The sequence below is a fragment of the Apium graveolens genome, chromosome 10 (assembly GCF_009905375.1).
Source record: "Apium graveolens cultivar Ventura chromosome 10, ASM990537v1, whole genome shotgun sequence".
Lineage (NCBI taxonomy): Eukaryota > Viridiplantae > Streptophyta > Magnoliopsida > Apiales > Apiaceae > Apium > Apium graveolens.
Genome location: NC_133656.1, coordinates 132,144,167 through 132,157,668, shown reverse-complemented (window position 1 = coordinate 132,157,668; position 13,502 = coordinate 132,144,167).

Below are 13,502 nucleotides of genomic sequence, written 5' to 3'. Positions count from 1 at the left end.
CAGAATCTTTGACCAACTTATCCAGTTGTCTGATATGATCAATTAGAGTAGATGCAGTTTCATTTTTCTTGTGCAAGAAATACACCCAAGTGTATCTTGTGAACTCATCCACTATAACCATAGCATATTTCTTCTTTACAATAGACATGACATTGACTGGACCAAATAGATCAACATGCAGTAGATGATATGGCTCAAGAATTGAAAATTCAGTTTTGCTCTTGAATGAAAATTTTCTTTGTTTTGCCTTTTGACATGAATCACAAAGGCCATCAGGAGCAAATACTAATTTTGGCAGTCCTCTCACAAGATCTTTCTTTACTAGCTCATTTATGTTGTTGAAATTCAAATGAGAGAGTCTTTTGTTCCAATTCCAGCTTTCTTCAATTGATGCTTTACTTAACTGACAGATTGCAGAACCATCAGAACTTGTTGAAAGACTGGCTTCATAAATGTTACCATGCCTGTAACCTTTCAGAACCACTTTGCCTGTAGAATTGCTTACAACTTCACAGTGTTTTTCAAAGAAATCCACATGATAACCTCTGTCACATATTTGACTCACACTTAGCAGATTGTGTTTAAGTCCTAAGACAAGAGCTACTGTTTCAATGATGACATTTCCAAGATTGATATTGCCATATCCCAGAGTTTTTCCCATGTGGCCATCTTCATAAGAAACTCTTGTGCCAGCTTTCTCCACAAAGTCTGATAACAGGGCTTTATTTCCAGTCATATGTCCTAAATATCCACTGTCCAACACTAGGATATTTTTCCTGTTACCCTGCAATCACAAAGACCACTAGTGATTAGTTTTAAGGACCCAGACTTGCTTGGATCCTTTGGCCTTTTTAAGTTTGTTAGCATTTGCAGCGGATTTAATTTCAGAGTTTATGCTAACATGTTGTTTATCAGAACTTATATCAGACTTTACACTAGAAGGAATAATACTAACTTTCTTTAAATAAGGTTTTATTTGATAATAATCATAGTATAAACTATGATATTCCTTACAAGTATAGATGGAATATCACAAACTACCACAATGAAAATAAGGATTTTGTGGTTTAAACCTAACAGACTGACTCTTAACTCCTGATTTAGGAGGTAAAGAGTTTATATCTTTATTTTTCCTGCAAAAAGAAGCAAGATGGTTAGAGTTTCCACAGTTATAACATTTCTTTCTAGGAGCATAAGGAACAGGCATATAATTATTACTTTTGTTCACACCTTCCTTTCCATTCCTATTTTTCCTAGCTTCCTTTACCTTGTTGACATTCCTAATCTCTTTCAGCTTATGCCTAAGCTGCTTCTTTGTCATTAAGCCTATGTTAACTTCAGCTGGTTTATCCTGTTTTAATTTGTCAGAAGTTGACTTATCTTTGACTTCATCACAGACTCTTTCATCTTTTCAGAATCAGACTTTACAGTTTTTGCTACAAACTTAACAGGATTTACCTTTGGTTTAGCAATCTGTTTAACAACAATTGGCTCAATTTGTTCAGTTCCTTTTTCACTTTTATCATCTCCATAACCTAAGCCCTCTTTCCAGTTTCCACTACTTAATAAATTCTGAGTTGTTCTGCCAGAGTTAGTCCAAGTTCTGATAATCTCTCTTTCCTTTTCTAAGTCAGCTTTTAGAGATTCATTCAATTTTAACACTTCATCTCTAACATATAAAGCATCATCTTTTTCTTTCTTAGTTTGATGAAGAAAAACTAACTCCTTTTCTAAATAATCATTTCTCTTTTTATAAGCAAGATTTTCAGATGTTAATCTTTCACATGTTAAAGTCTGATCTCTATAACTAACGAACATGGTTTTAAGATACAATCTCAACTCAGTAATATCATCAGTATGAAAGGCATAAGTTGTTTGAGGTACCTTCAATTCAGCAGTTTCAGGGCTGCTGTCAACATTTACCATCAGGGCATAGTTCACCTCATGTTCAGAATCTGAAGTGTCTGTCCAACTTTTCTTCTGTGTGACAAGTGCCTTGCCTTTGTCACTTTTCCTTTCTTGCAGTCAGGAGATATGTGGCCTCTTTCACCACAATTATAGCATTTGACATTTGAGTTGTCTCCTCTGTCAGACTTTCCTCCCTTGCCTTCAGACTTTCTGAACCCTTTCTTATAAGAACTTCCACTTTTCCTGGAAAACTTCTTGCTTTTTCTGAATTTCCTGTAGGCTATCTTTGCGATACCCTTTACCATAAGAGCACACAATTTCATCATCTCTTCATTAGCATATATTTCAGGTAAACTTTCAGTTTCTGAATCATCATCATCAGAATATGATGACTCTGAATTAGACTTTATGATGAGAGCCTTTCCTTTGCCCCTTTTTGAGGCAGCCATTTTAGGAGATTCCTCCTCAGCCTTAAGAGCAACTATCCTTGACTTTCTTCCATTCCTCTTGCTCCTTTGATCCATCTCAAGTTCATAAGTCTTGAGCATACCATAAATTTCATCAAGAGTAGTTTCAGTAAGGTCATAGTTGTCTCTTATGGTAGTAGACTTTAAATCCCAATTTTCAGAAAGAGGTAAAAGGAATTTTAGATTTGAATCTTCAAGATCATATTCCTTATCCACTAGTGACAAATCATTCAAGAGTTTGACAAACCTGTCATATAAGTAAGTTAATGACTCATCAGCTTTTGAGTCAAAGTGCTCATACTCTTGAGTGAGTATTGTCCTCATATTCTTCTTGATTGCATCAGTTCCCTGGCATCTTGTCTCCAAAGCATCCCATATCTCCTTTGCAGTTTTGCAATTAATTACCCTGTTTGACATGACATTATCAATGGCACTATACAACAAATGCCTTACCCTTGCATCCTTGGCAATAGATGAGATATCTTCAGCTGTGTACTCACATTTCTCCTTTGGTATGGTCTTTGTTGGTTGATCAGCAACTACAACAGAGAGCTTGGTAGGCTTGTTTGGTCCTTCATTAATTCTGTCAAGGTATTCCGGATCTGTAGCTTCCAGAAATATAGCCATCTTCACTTTCCATATGGGATACTCAGAAGGTCTCAGTATGAGAACCCTAATAGTCTCATATCGACTGTGGGTTTGAGTCTTTTGAGTTTCTTCAGATTTGGTGGGCTTGGTTGGAGTTTGTGCTTCTTCAGACATGATTGTTTGGATCTTTACTGTATGTGTGTTAATAGATAAGCTCTGATACCAATTGTTAGGTCACACAACACTGTAGAAGGGGGTTGAATACAGTGTTTATACAATCAAATCGATTTAACACAAGTATGTAACAAAGATCAAGTATATTGAATAAACTCTGTTACAATAAGAACTGTTGTTCTCTCTCAGTGATGAAAAAATATCACTAAGAGATGCTAGGTTACAATGTATAATCTTCTCGATAATGATAACACATATAGTGTAAACCCCAAGACTGTGTTTATATAGTACACAGTTACAAGATAACTTCTAATTGATATGGAATATAATTTTGTCTCCTAAAATATATCAATCAGATATCTTCTACAAGTCTTCCAGTCTTCTAACTCTTTCCATGCATATCTTCTTTTGTTTTAGTCTCGATCTTCTACTGTAAATCAACTTCCTTCCTTAACTGTAAGTCTTTCCGCACTTAAGTTCTGATATGACCTTAAGTTCTGACTTCCAGTAAATCCTGATTCCAGTAAATCCTGATTCCAGTAAGTCCTGATATGTCCTGTTTGTTAAGATCTGAAAACTAAACATGAATCATATTAGACATGACATCTCAAATATATCTAACATCCTCCTTAATTATCATTATACCTCACAGAAAGAGCAACATAATCTGTTGAAATAGAAGGATTATAACCTAGATTCCTCTAATTTTTCTCTTACTGTAAAAGACTGTAAGCTGCATTGTGTCATAAGTAGCAAATGATCCCTTATTGCGGTATATTGCTCAGCAAGTCCCATTAAAAACTGTGATAGCTTGTGACTTTTACTGAAAATATCAAGTTTGCTATTGACATCAAAAGTGCATTTGCCACAATCACAATGAGGAACAATTGAGAAAGCATCCAGTTCATCATTTAGAGTCCTGAATTTTGTAAAATATGCAGATATAGACAAGTTCCCTTACTTTTGAGATGCAATTTCTTTTCTCAAATTTAGGAACATTCATAAAACCTAACTTTAGCTTAGAGGAAAGAGCAATTCTCATAGATCTAAACCACTGATTATAGTTTTGCTCATTTAGAGTGATAATAATCAATATCAAACCTGGATGATCAGAAGGATAAAGGTAATATGGATGAGAAGCATCAATAACTGGAACATTTGCAGATGTTGAAACATTACTAGAGGCAGCCTTCAAGTAAGACGGAGATGACGTCATTGTATGTTGAAATTGATGATAAAATAATCACGATTTGATGAAGAACAGTTGTGAACACACTCAATTTGTATGAAACCCTTGAAATTGTACGGAACACTTAACATTGTACAAAATTATGCCATTCGATAGTGATTGAGATCACACAAACACTTCTCGACGAGTAGCAGCGAAATGAAATAAAGTATATAGTGATCTTAGCTCTGATACCATGTCAGCTCCATTAATGGAGTATTACTTTAGCTTGGAGAAGAAAAATAGAGAGATGAATAGATTGAGAAGAACTGAGATGTTTGTTACATTACTTCATGATGTGTATAAGACAACCAAGCAGACTATATAACAAAAGATTACAGCTGTGCTAACTAACTTTTCTTCTAGAAGGAAAATAGAATGTTTAGATATGTTGACTAAGGACGTTGACTTGCAGGAGTATTCTCATCAACATTCCCTTGACAAAAACTAGAGTCTCTTTGTAACCAAAAGAATATGAGTATCGGATCTTATAACGAGAGTTATCGAAAGCATACATGCCACTTGCAAACCTGTTGGTCGTGTGGGTTTTTGGATCAATACCAACTAACTTAATAAATTTGTTACCCCCAAAAAGTAAATCACCATTCGTAAAGCAATTAAGTAATCTTAGAGATTGCGGGATGGTGATTGGTCCAGTCGTGTAGTTCTTGGTCCAAAGACCACAACTTTCATCAAGGACATAAACATCAACTAATGTAGAAGGCTTCCTAGTAAACTCATCGACAATAACAACAATAGAATCCCTCAAATTCACAACAAGTGGAAAGTCCTCCGTTTCCAAGTTTATACACTTAATGGAAGGTAACAATATAAAAACCTCATCTTGGACATCGAAGCACACAATAGAATTATAATTGGGAGATTTGTAACGAAAATTCCACCAATAAGGACGTTCACGGACAATTACAGGGCAATCATAATGAGCACATGGTGATGGTGATACGAAGGTAGATGTAACAGAAGTGTTACCCCAGGAATGAGTATTACACGAGTAGACATCAGCTACTAATGGGTAATTATTATAAATGGTAGTAAATGTTATTTATAATCTTTTGCTGTAGGATTAAAACCATTCCTGAAATCAATAGAATACACATCAGGAATATTAGTCTCCCGGGGTGGAGGAGGAATATCCTTGTAGTAAATAGTAGCATGATTCCATTTACCAATATATGTAACTGAATGTAATCGCCAACTGTGATGGTAAACACAGACTAAGCCGTTGACTGAGCCTCCTAGTAGTAAGTATTGTGACATCAAATGGTGAAACTCCGGGTTTTTCATATACGAAACACATATTAACATGAGAGCATCATTATTATTAATTTGATAAGCGAGATGTGCTTTCACAAATTCATCTTGTTTCAGAAAAGAATTCCATGATTTAGAAACACATCGAAATCTGATAACTAATTTAACGGGTAATTGAGTGAGTATCTCACCCCAAATTACATCTTTTGGAAGCCGACTCTAACAATCATTCTCCTCCTCCATATTCTTAGCAGTTGCACTGCTTACAATATCACCCATTGATTTCTCGCCCTCTCATTTTCTTTCTATCCCGACCGCCCACACTCTTGTTATAGTATATATATAGATCCATAGGGGAAATGGACCAAAATGTCATTTTAAATATAAAATGATCTAAAATGCTACATGTAGCGTTAGGGGTGAGTATCAGGTGGAATGGGTGGGTTTGGAGCTCATAACCATCCAAACCAAATTTAGCGGTTTTACATTTTACTTAACCATTACCGTAACCATAATCGTTACTTATATAACCAAACCACCCAAATTATAACGGTTTGGATTGGGCGGTTTCCGTTTAAACCGTTAAGAAAAATATATACATATATTTACTAGGTAAAAAAATTAATAAGTTAATAAATTATCAATTAAACAAGTTCATTATATAATAATTTAGATAGTTTAACTTTATTATTTAACATCCAAGTGTACTTAACATGATATGGATTCAACTACTTATAAATATCAATAATTCATGTAATATATATATTCTCAAATATAATTAAAATATTTTAATATATTCAAGTGGTTTGGGTATGACGGGCTGTATAAAAGATAAATTCAAACCAAACCGTTATTTTTCGAGTTTTGGAAAAACAAAACCATAACTGATCCAAACCGTTACAAAACCATAAAATTTCGGTTTGGGCACAGTTGGTTTGGACGGCTATGGAAATTTTTTCTCGCCCCTATGTAGCGTTTTGTTCGTTTATTTTTTTAATGTGGCAACGTGACTTCATCTCACGGTTTGTGTCTTTTGTTTTTCCCCTTATTTTGTACTCCTTTTGGTGTTATTGTTTAGGAGCCCGAAAACATCACTTAATTTTATATTTTCGAATTTTTTTTAAAATATTTTTAAAACTTAAGATAATTTAATAATTTTTAAAATTCAGCAATCCCTTTTTGGGTTTTAGAAATTAAAAAAAAATTGATAAAAATTACACCAATTTAGGGTTTAGTGTTTAGGCCTTAAACCCTAAGAACCAAAAATATAAATTTTAAATTAAACAATTTTAAAATTTAAGGGTTTAGTCTAATTTAATAATTTTTAACATTTTAGGGTTCACTAATCCCTTTTTGGGTTTTAGAAACAATTTAAGTAATTTTTTTGTATTTTAGGAATTAACAATTTTTTATTTGAGGTTAAGAATATTGTTTTTTAAAAAATAGCATGTGTAAAATGCTAGATGAAGTAGTGTATTAGGGACAAAACGCTACATAATGTAGTGTTTGGTGCAAAAAAACTACTTAGTGTAGCGTTTTGTACATTAAAAAAAAGCCTAACGCTACACGATGTAGCATTTTGAACTTCTTTCCTAAACGTTACACGATATAGTGTTTCGAGGTGATATTTTGATTCATTTTTTCATAAGTAACATTTTAGACCATTTTTTACCCGTAAGTGACATTTAGGGGCCAGCACCCCAGTGAGAAATGGACCAAAAATTTGCGGTAAATCGAACAACAAATTGAATCAATATAAGATCATTTGAATATATACGCTCAAGCAATATACGATCAAGTCCAGCAATCTCAACGAAAAGTAGAGATTATATCAAAAAAATAATAGTACACAACACATAACACCTGGTAAAGTGCTAATTGTTAGCAATCTTGTACGATATAGACATTATAAATATATATTGAATATATAACTAATTCACAAGAACACTGCTAATTCTTAAATCACATAAGCATATAAGAATTAACAATTAAATTAGGAGAAAGGGTTTGAGAAAACAAACAGAGATTGGATTTAATCTCGAGTCCAGAAAATTGTCTCCTTAAAGCAGTTTCGTCCCGCACCATCCGTGTTCAGCGACCTGCTTCCCAGGATAAAACGAGATACTAGTATAATCGATAAATCAAAAATAATCTCAGCGAACTTGAAGTGAGCCCGAGAACTATCACCAAAATATTAAGAAAAATTAAGACTGGAGAGACCGAGAAATAAAGAGACGACTCATATTTTTTTGACTTGATAAAACTGGTGCCCTAAGACTTTATATATAAAGAGAGTTTTTAAAGGACTTGTTTTTCTATTCGATGTGGTACATGGTATTTATAAGAAAAACCAAGGAATAGGTTTGTGCTAATCTCGATGTGGTACAAAACCCACTTTTCACATTAAAAGGTCGCACTTTGAAACATCAGTTCTCATTCATCTTTTACTCATTTTGAGCGTATAAATATGTGTTGGAATTCCCTCGAAGAGGAGAATATGTTCCAATAAATAAACACCACTAACACATAATGTGTCTCACTCACATAGAGTCTCTAAATGATTTACAACTTAGTCTAAATACTAAGTTTGTCCAACAATCCCCCATAAATGAGATTGATGGTCCATTAGCACGCACCACGTAGACAGAAAGATGCAGAGCTTGACTTGGTGATAGTTCCAGAGGTCAGATGTAGCATATAATAGGTAGAGAATGCTCCTTGAACCTTCGTTCGAATAAGTATATCGACTTTACTGGTAGACAGTATGATTCGATGTCCTTGAACTGTTCGACCGTTTGTGTAAATGATGATATACTTATCACTATATCTTTCCTGGCTCAATCAGTTCTCATGATTATGTCCATTTTGGCCCTGGAACATCGTCCTGGTTCTGCAAGAGTTTCTAAAAAATTATGCCTCGTAATTCTCCTTTGAAGCGGCCCCACTTCTTTCTCACAAAGGTGATCTTTATCTTATAGAGTAACCCGTGTTTACTGAACCGAATTCCATGTATTCAAACTTGAAATCCATACATTCGTCAAAGATCATTAAAAGCATAAAGCTTAACCTCGTACCTTACGGGTCTCACTATTTCATTATTGTTATTCTTAAACAATCTAAACAAAAATTATAGAAGGGGGGTTGAATGGAATTCTGGCTTCTTTTCAGATTTTAAGTAAATTCTTCTACAAATAAATAACTGTGTTTGATTTTGCAATAGTACGGAATGAAAGTAAAATAGAAATCAAATCACAAAGCAATTAAATACAAGTATTTAAAAACTTTCTGGTGGATTGAACTTTTTCACCAGAGATATATATTAATTAGAGAACTCTGTGTTTCAAAATGAACACAGCTACCTACAAGTTAAGAACAAGAACTGAGAAATTCTTTACAGATTCTTCCTTATTTATTTCTCAGGTAGTTGCTTACTTTCTTGGATACAATTCAACTTGCTACCCTTGGTTTATATATCACCAAGATACATGATAAAAAGACAAGATAATAAGACAAACTATATCTAGTCTAACTTTATGTTGCTACACTTCTTTTTCCAGCATCTTTGAATACCATCGGTTTAGCATATAAATGGAAATGCTTCTTTGTTCTCTAAATCCTTCAAACAGGCTGCCACATTCCATTTGCATACAACCAACGCATGTGACTGTCAAGTCACTATCAACTGCTCTTTTGAATTTGAACATCCGTTGAAGCTTCATTGAATCATCCGTTGAAACTGTGGTTGATCATCCGTCGATAATTGAGCTGATCATCCATTGAAACTATGTAGATCATCCGTTGAAGCTTTATCTGAGCATCCGTTGAAGCTTTGTGAATCATCCGTTGAGAGTATCTTCTTGACAGTTAACTCTATTTCATTTATACAAGATTACAAGGCATCAATATTTATAATTAACCAACCTATCTTGCATATCAATCTAGTAGTCAACATGACTTAAATATTCCTCAAAGATTTAGTTCACTAAGCTATTTAAGTATGCAGAAATGTGCTGCTAATCTTATTGTACATAAGCTACTCTTTCAACGGATGTTGAAATGATTATTCGTTGAAAGCTACAAAGCCACTTAAATAAAATCTACTAAGTGTTTTGTTCAAGTTATCATCAAGTACACAATATAATCCTAACAATCATCATAGAAATATATCGGGGGTTACCCCCACAGTGATTTGGTCATCATGATTTAGTTGTCCCATTGAACCAAGTTCTTGGGATCTACAGTCAGCAAGGTTGGGTGTCCACCATGATGCTGTTAAGCAATAGGAAAAACCCATTTCTCATGATAATTTTACAACTATCTCTCGGTCTTACTAGATTCCCTTGGCTTAAACAGATTCGCTCAGTTTAACCATCTGGTTAGTGGATCCAAACATTATCATTTGACTTTACATAGTCAATTCTGATAATTCTCGTTGAGAATAGTTGTTTAATGATATTATGTCCTCATCATAAATGTGAGACATACCATTGCATACACAATAATGTGATCCCCCAATTTGCAGATTGATTACACAATATATGCCTGTTGAAGACATGTTTTCCTTATCATTTAGGAATATCCTTCCAAAATGGATATTCAGCTTTTTAACTGCAATTATTTTATGCACCAGAATCATATTCCATCATGAATCGAGCTAAGTTTAGGATTTCCATGACACGACTGCTAAGTGTGAAATGTATTCTCGGATGACTTTTAAGTTCTTAAAGTCATATATCTAATTTACATACTATAATCTCATATTACAATTAGATATCTTTCGTATTGCAATCCAAGCTCACGAGCACATATCATACTCCCTAAATCTCATTGCAATCACTTCCAAGCGACCAATTTTCATTGTACTCGTGCATATACCCAGTTTACCAACTGTGTATCCTATGTCTGATTTTTTACAATTTTAAAAAGTACAACAGACTTGCATTCCTTATTGAGAGATCCTTGTTCATCTATGCTTGGATAAACATAAGTCCATTCTAGTTATAACAACTTTAGCTTCGTTGATCTCTTCAAGATTGACAACACCAACATGTTAAGTATGGCCTCAAATGCACCCTATCTCCAGTGAAGGGAATAGTCAATACTTTTGGGAGTGCATTTGGTCCTCTCCAGCTATTTTTTATCTCCTAAATCTTGTTTATTACCATTTTCTTGGCAACTATGTTGAATCCAAAGTTTTTCTTGATTGAGGAGAAGACAGTCACTATAGTTGAATAGCCTTCATTGAGAATTCTGTGAAGTGGCCAAGTAATCTCTTTACCACCCTTGTACCTGAAGACTAGTCTCTCTGGAAGGTGCTTGTAGGCATCAATAGATCTAACATCTTCTAGCTCATCCAGATAGAGATTTATGTCTAAAAATTCTTTGATGTCACATATGAAGAGTTGATATCCCTTATTAACAGTAGGTTTGGGTTTGGCCAAAGATTTAGGTTAAAGTTTAACAGGCTTGACTATTTTGACTTCTCTTGTCTTTGTCTTCCTTTGTTTGGCAAAGATTGGAAGATTTAAATCAGGAAGATGCAAGCTGTCCCAATCTATTGGCTCATCCTTGGGAATTACAGGATCACCATGAAAGGTGATGTTTGACTCAGCCTTAGATTTAGCCTCCTTTACAGTAGGTATAACTGGTTGACTTGAAGTTGTATATTTGACAGGCATGTAGTCTTCCTTATCATCATTAAAATCTATCTTCCTTTTTGCATGGATTTTGTATCTCAACTTCCTCTTTGTCTTCTTTGGTTCTTCTTTCTTTTCTTCATCCAATTTTTCAGTTGTCACAGCAGGCAATGTAACTCATGTGGTTGCAGGCTTTTTGGATAGGTTCTTGGCTTCTAAAGCAGCTTGCTTTTGTTGTTCTCTGAGCCTCACCTTTTCTTCCTTCTTAGCTTCTGCAAACTGTGGATGTCCATCCACTACACAGATTAGTTTACCATTCCTGTAAATATTAGCAATTATGTTCTTTGACACTGTGTCTCTGGGATCCTTGGATAAGGCAATAGACCTTGCAAGCAGCTTCTTTTCATCTGGCCTAGGGATTTCATAAGATAGGTCCTGTGGATTTTTGTCTGAATTATTTGGATAATTCCTTTTTGGTTGAAAGATCACACTAGCCTTTGGAGACTTGATTGATGAGGGTTGGTCCATTTTCATGTTCCCTAGGCTCGTTTCATTGACTAAAATTTGTCTTAATTTGTAGAAGTGAGAAAAGACCTTGTCTTGCTTCTCAATAGGACCAAATTTCTTCTTGATGTTTTCATCAAGCTTCCTCCATTTTGCATCTAGCTCTTGCTCAACTGCTGCAACATCAAGCTTTTTAGATTTTTCATTGAATTCCAACTTAGCAACTGTTATCTTGATCAGATCAATGTTGTCCAAGGCTGGTGGCTTTGTGAAAGTAACTACTGGAACAATCACTTTGCTCACTTGAATATTTAGCACTTGCCCCCCTCACTTGTTGACTCCCCCTGGATAACTGGAATAATATCTTTCTCCCCCTTTTTGTTAGCATCAAGTTGAGTGGTGGTTGAGGTTTGTGCAACCACCAGTTGCTGAAGTAGCAGAGTTTTTCGGGCTTGATGGAGATGGATTTCAGTAATTGAAGTTTCTAGGGTTTTGAGCCTTTTGTATAAGAAATCCACCTTGCTGGCTAGATCAGAATTTTTTCTTAGTTGTCTGTTGATGTCCAACATAGTGGTGCTAGGAAACTTAGCATGCAATCTCTCAGTAACATCCTTCTTGACTTGATCAATTTCAGTCTTTAGTTCAGTGACATCCTGATTTTGTTTGAGAGATTGAATTTGATGGAGTTGAAGAGAGTGCATATGTGCTTGTAGAAGGCTCTTAGTGTTGGCATTTGTAGTAGTTTGAAGGGCTGTCTGAGTTTGCTGAATGATGTGAGAAAGAGTGGATTTAAAATGGTGCTCATCACATGCTTTGGAAAACACCCAAAATGGCATGCTTGATCTTGAGCTAGGGCCTGCTTCCCCCCCTATGTCCATAAACTCACCTTCATCATCATCTTCATCCCCAAATAGATCCTCAGAACTACCAGTTTCATAATCAACATCATCATCAGCTGTGGGTGGCATGGCTGTGATGGCATCTTTGGCCCTTTGCATAGAAGCAGTAGTGTGCACCAAATTGAGCAATCTTTCAGTAGCCACATTGTCCTATTCAGCCAAAACTTGATAAGCTGAAACAGGGTGAGTAAATGATTCAGCTTCATAAGAAACAGAATATAAGACAACTTGATATTCTTGCTAAATAGCTGTTTCTTTTAATCCTTATTGACATCCATTAACTCACTTACAATGGGCTCTTCCCATTCTTCTGTACCTGCTTTTCTGTCATGATCTCTCTGCTCTTACATCAAGGGCTCCCCTTGGCTTCCCACCCTCACCTTCACCTACTAAGGTGGGACTCCACTCACTCACTTTTGCCAAGCAGGAAGAAATAGCTTCCATAGTTTCACTCATTTCCTCTCCTTTTGCCTGAGAGCAACTCAACCTCTCACTATGTTCACTCCCTTCCCTCAATCCTAAGAGTGACTATACAACCACTAGATCATCTGCACTTATAACATTTGTTGAGATTTGAAGTTGTGCAGTGATGTTCAACGGATGAGAAACATCCGTCGAAGTAGTAGTTGAAAGTGTCAACGGATGATTGCTGTTAAGCACATCCGTCGAGATACAATCACTTGTCAACGAATGAACAATATCCGTTGAGATAGTGGAAATAAAAGAGTTTGGAGTAGATACTACTGTAGAATCTGTGGTGATTGATTTGAGATTTTGCACAGATGTTTCAGTAGATTCAGAAAGAAATGGCAAGTGAGCCAACAAA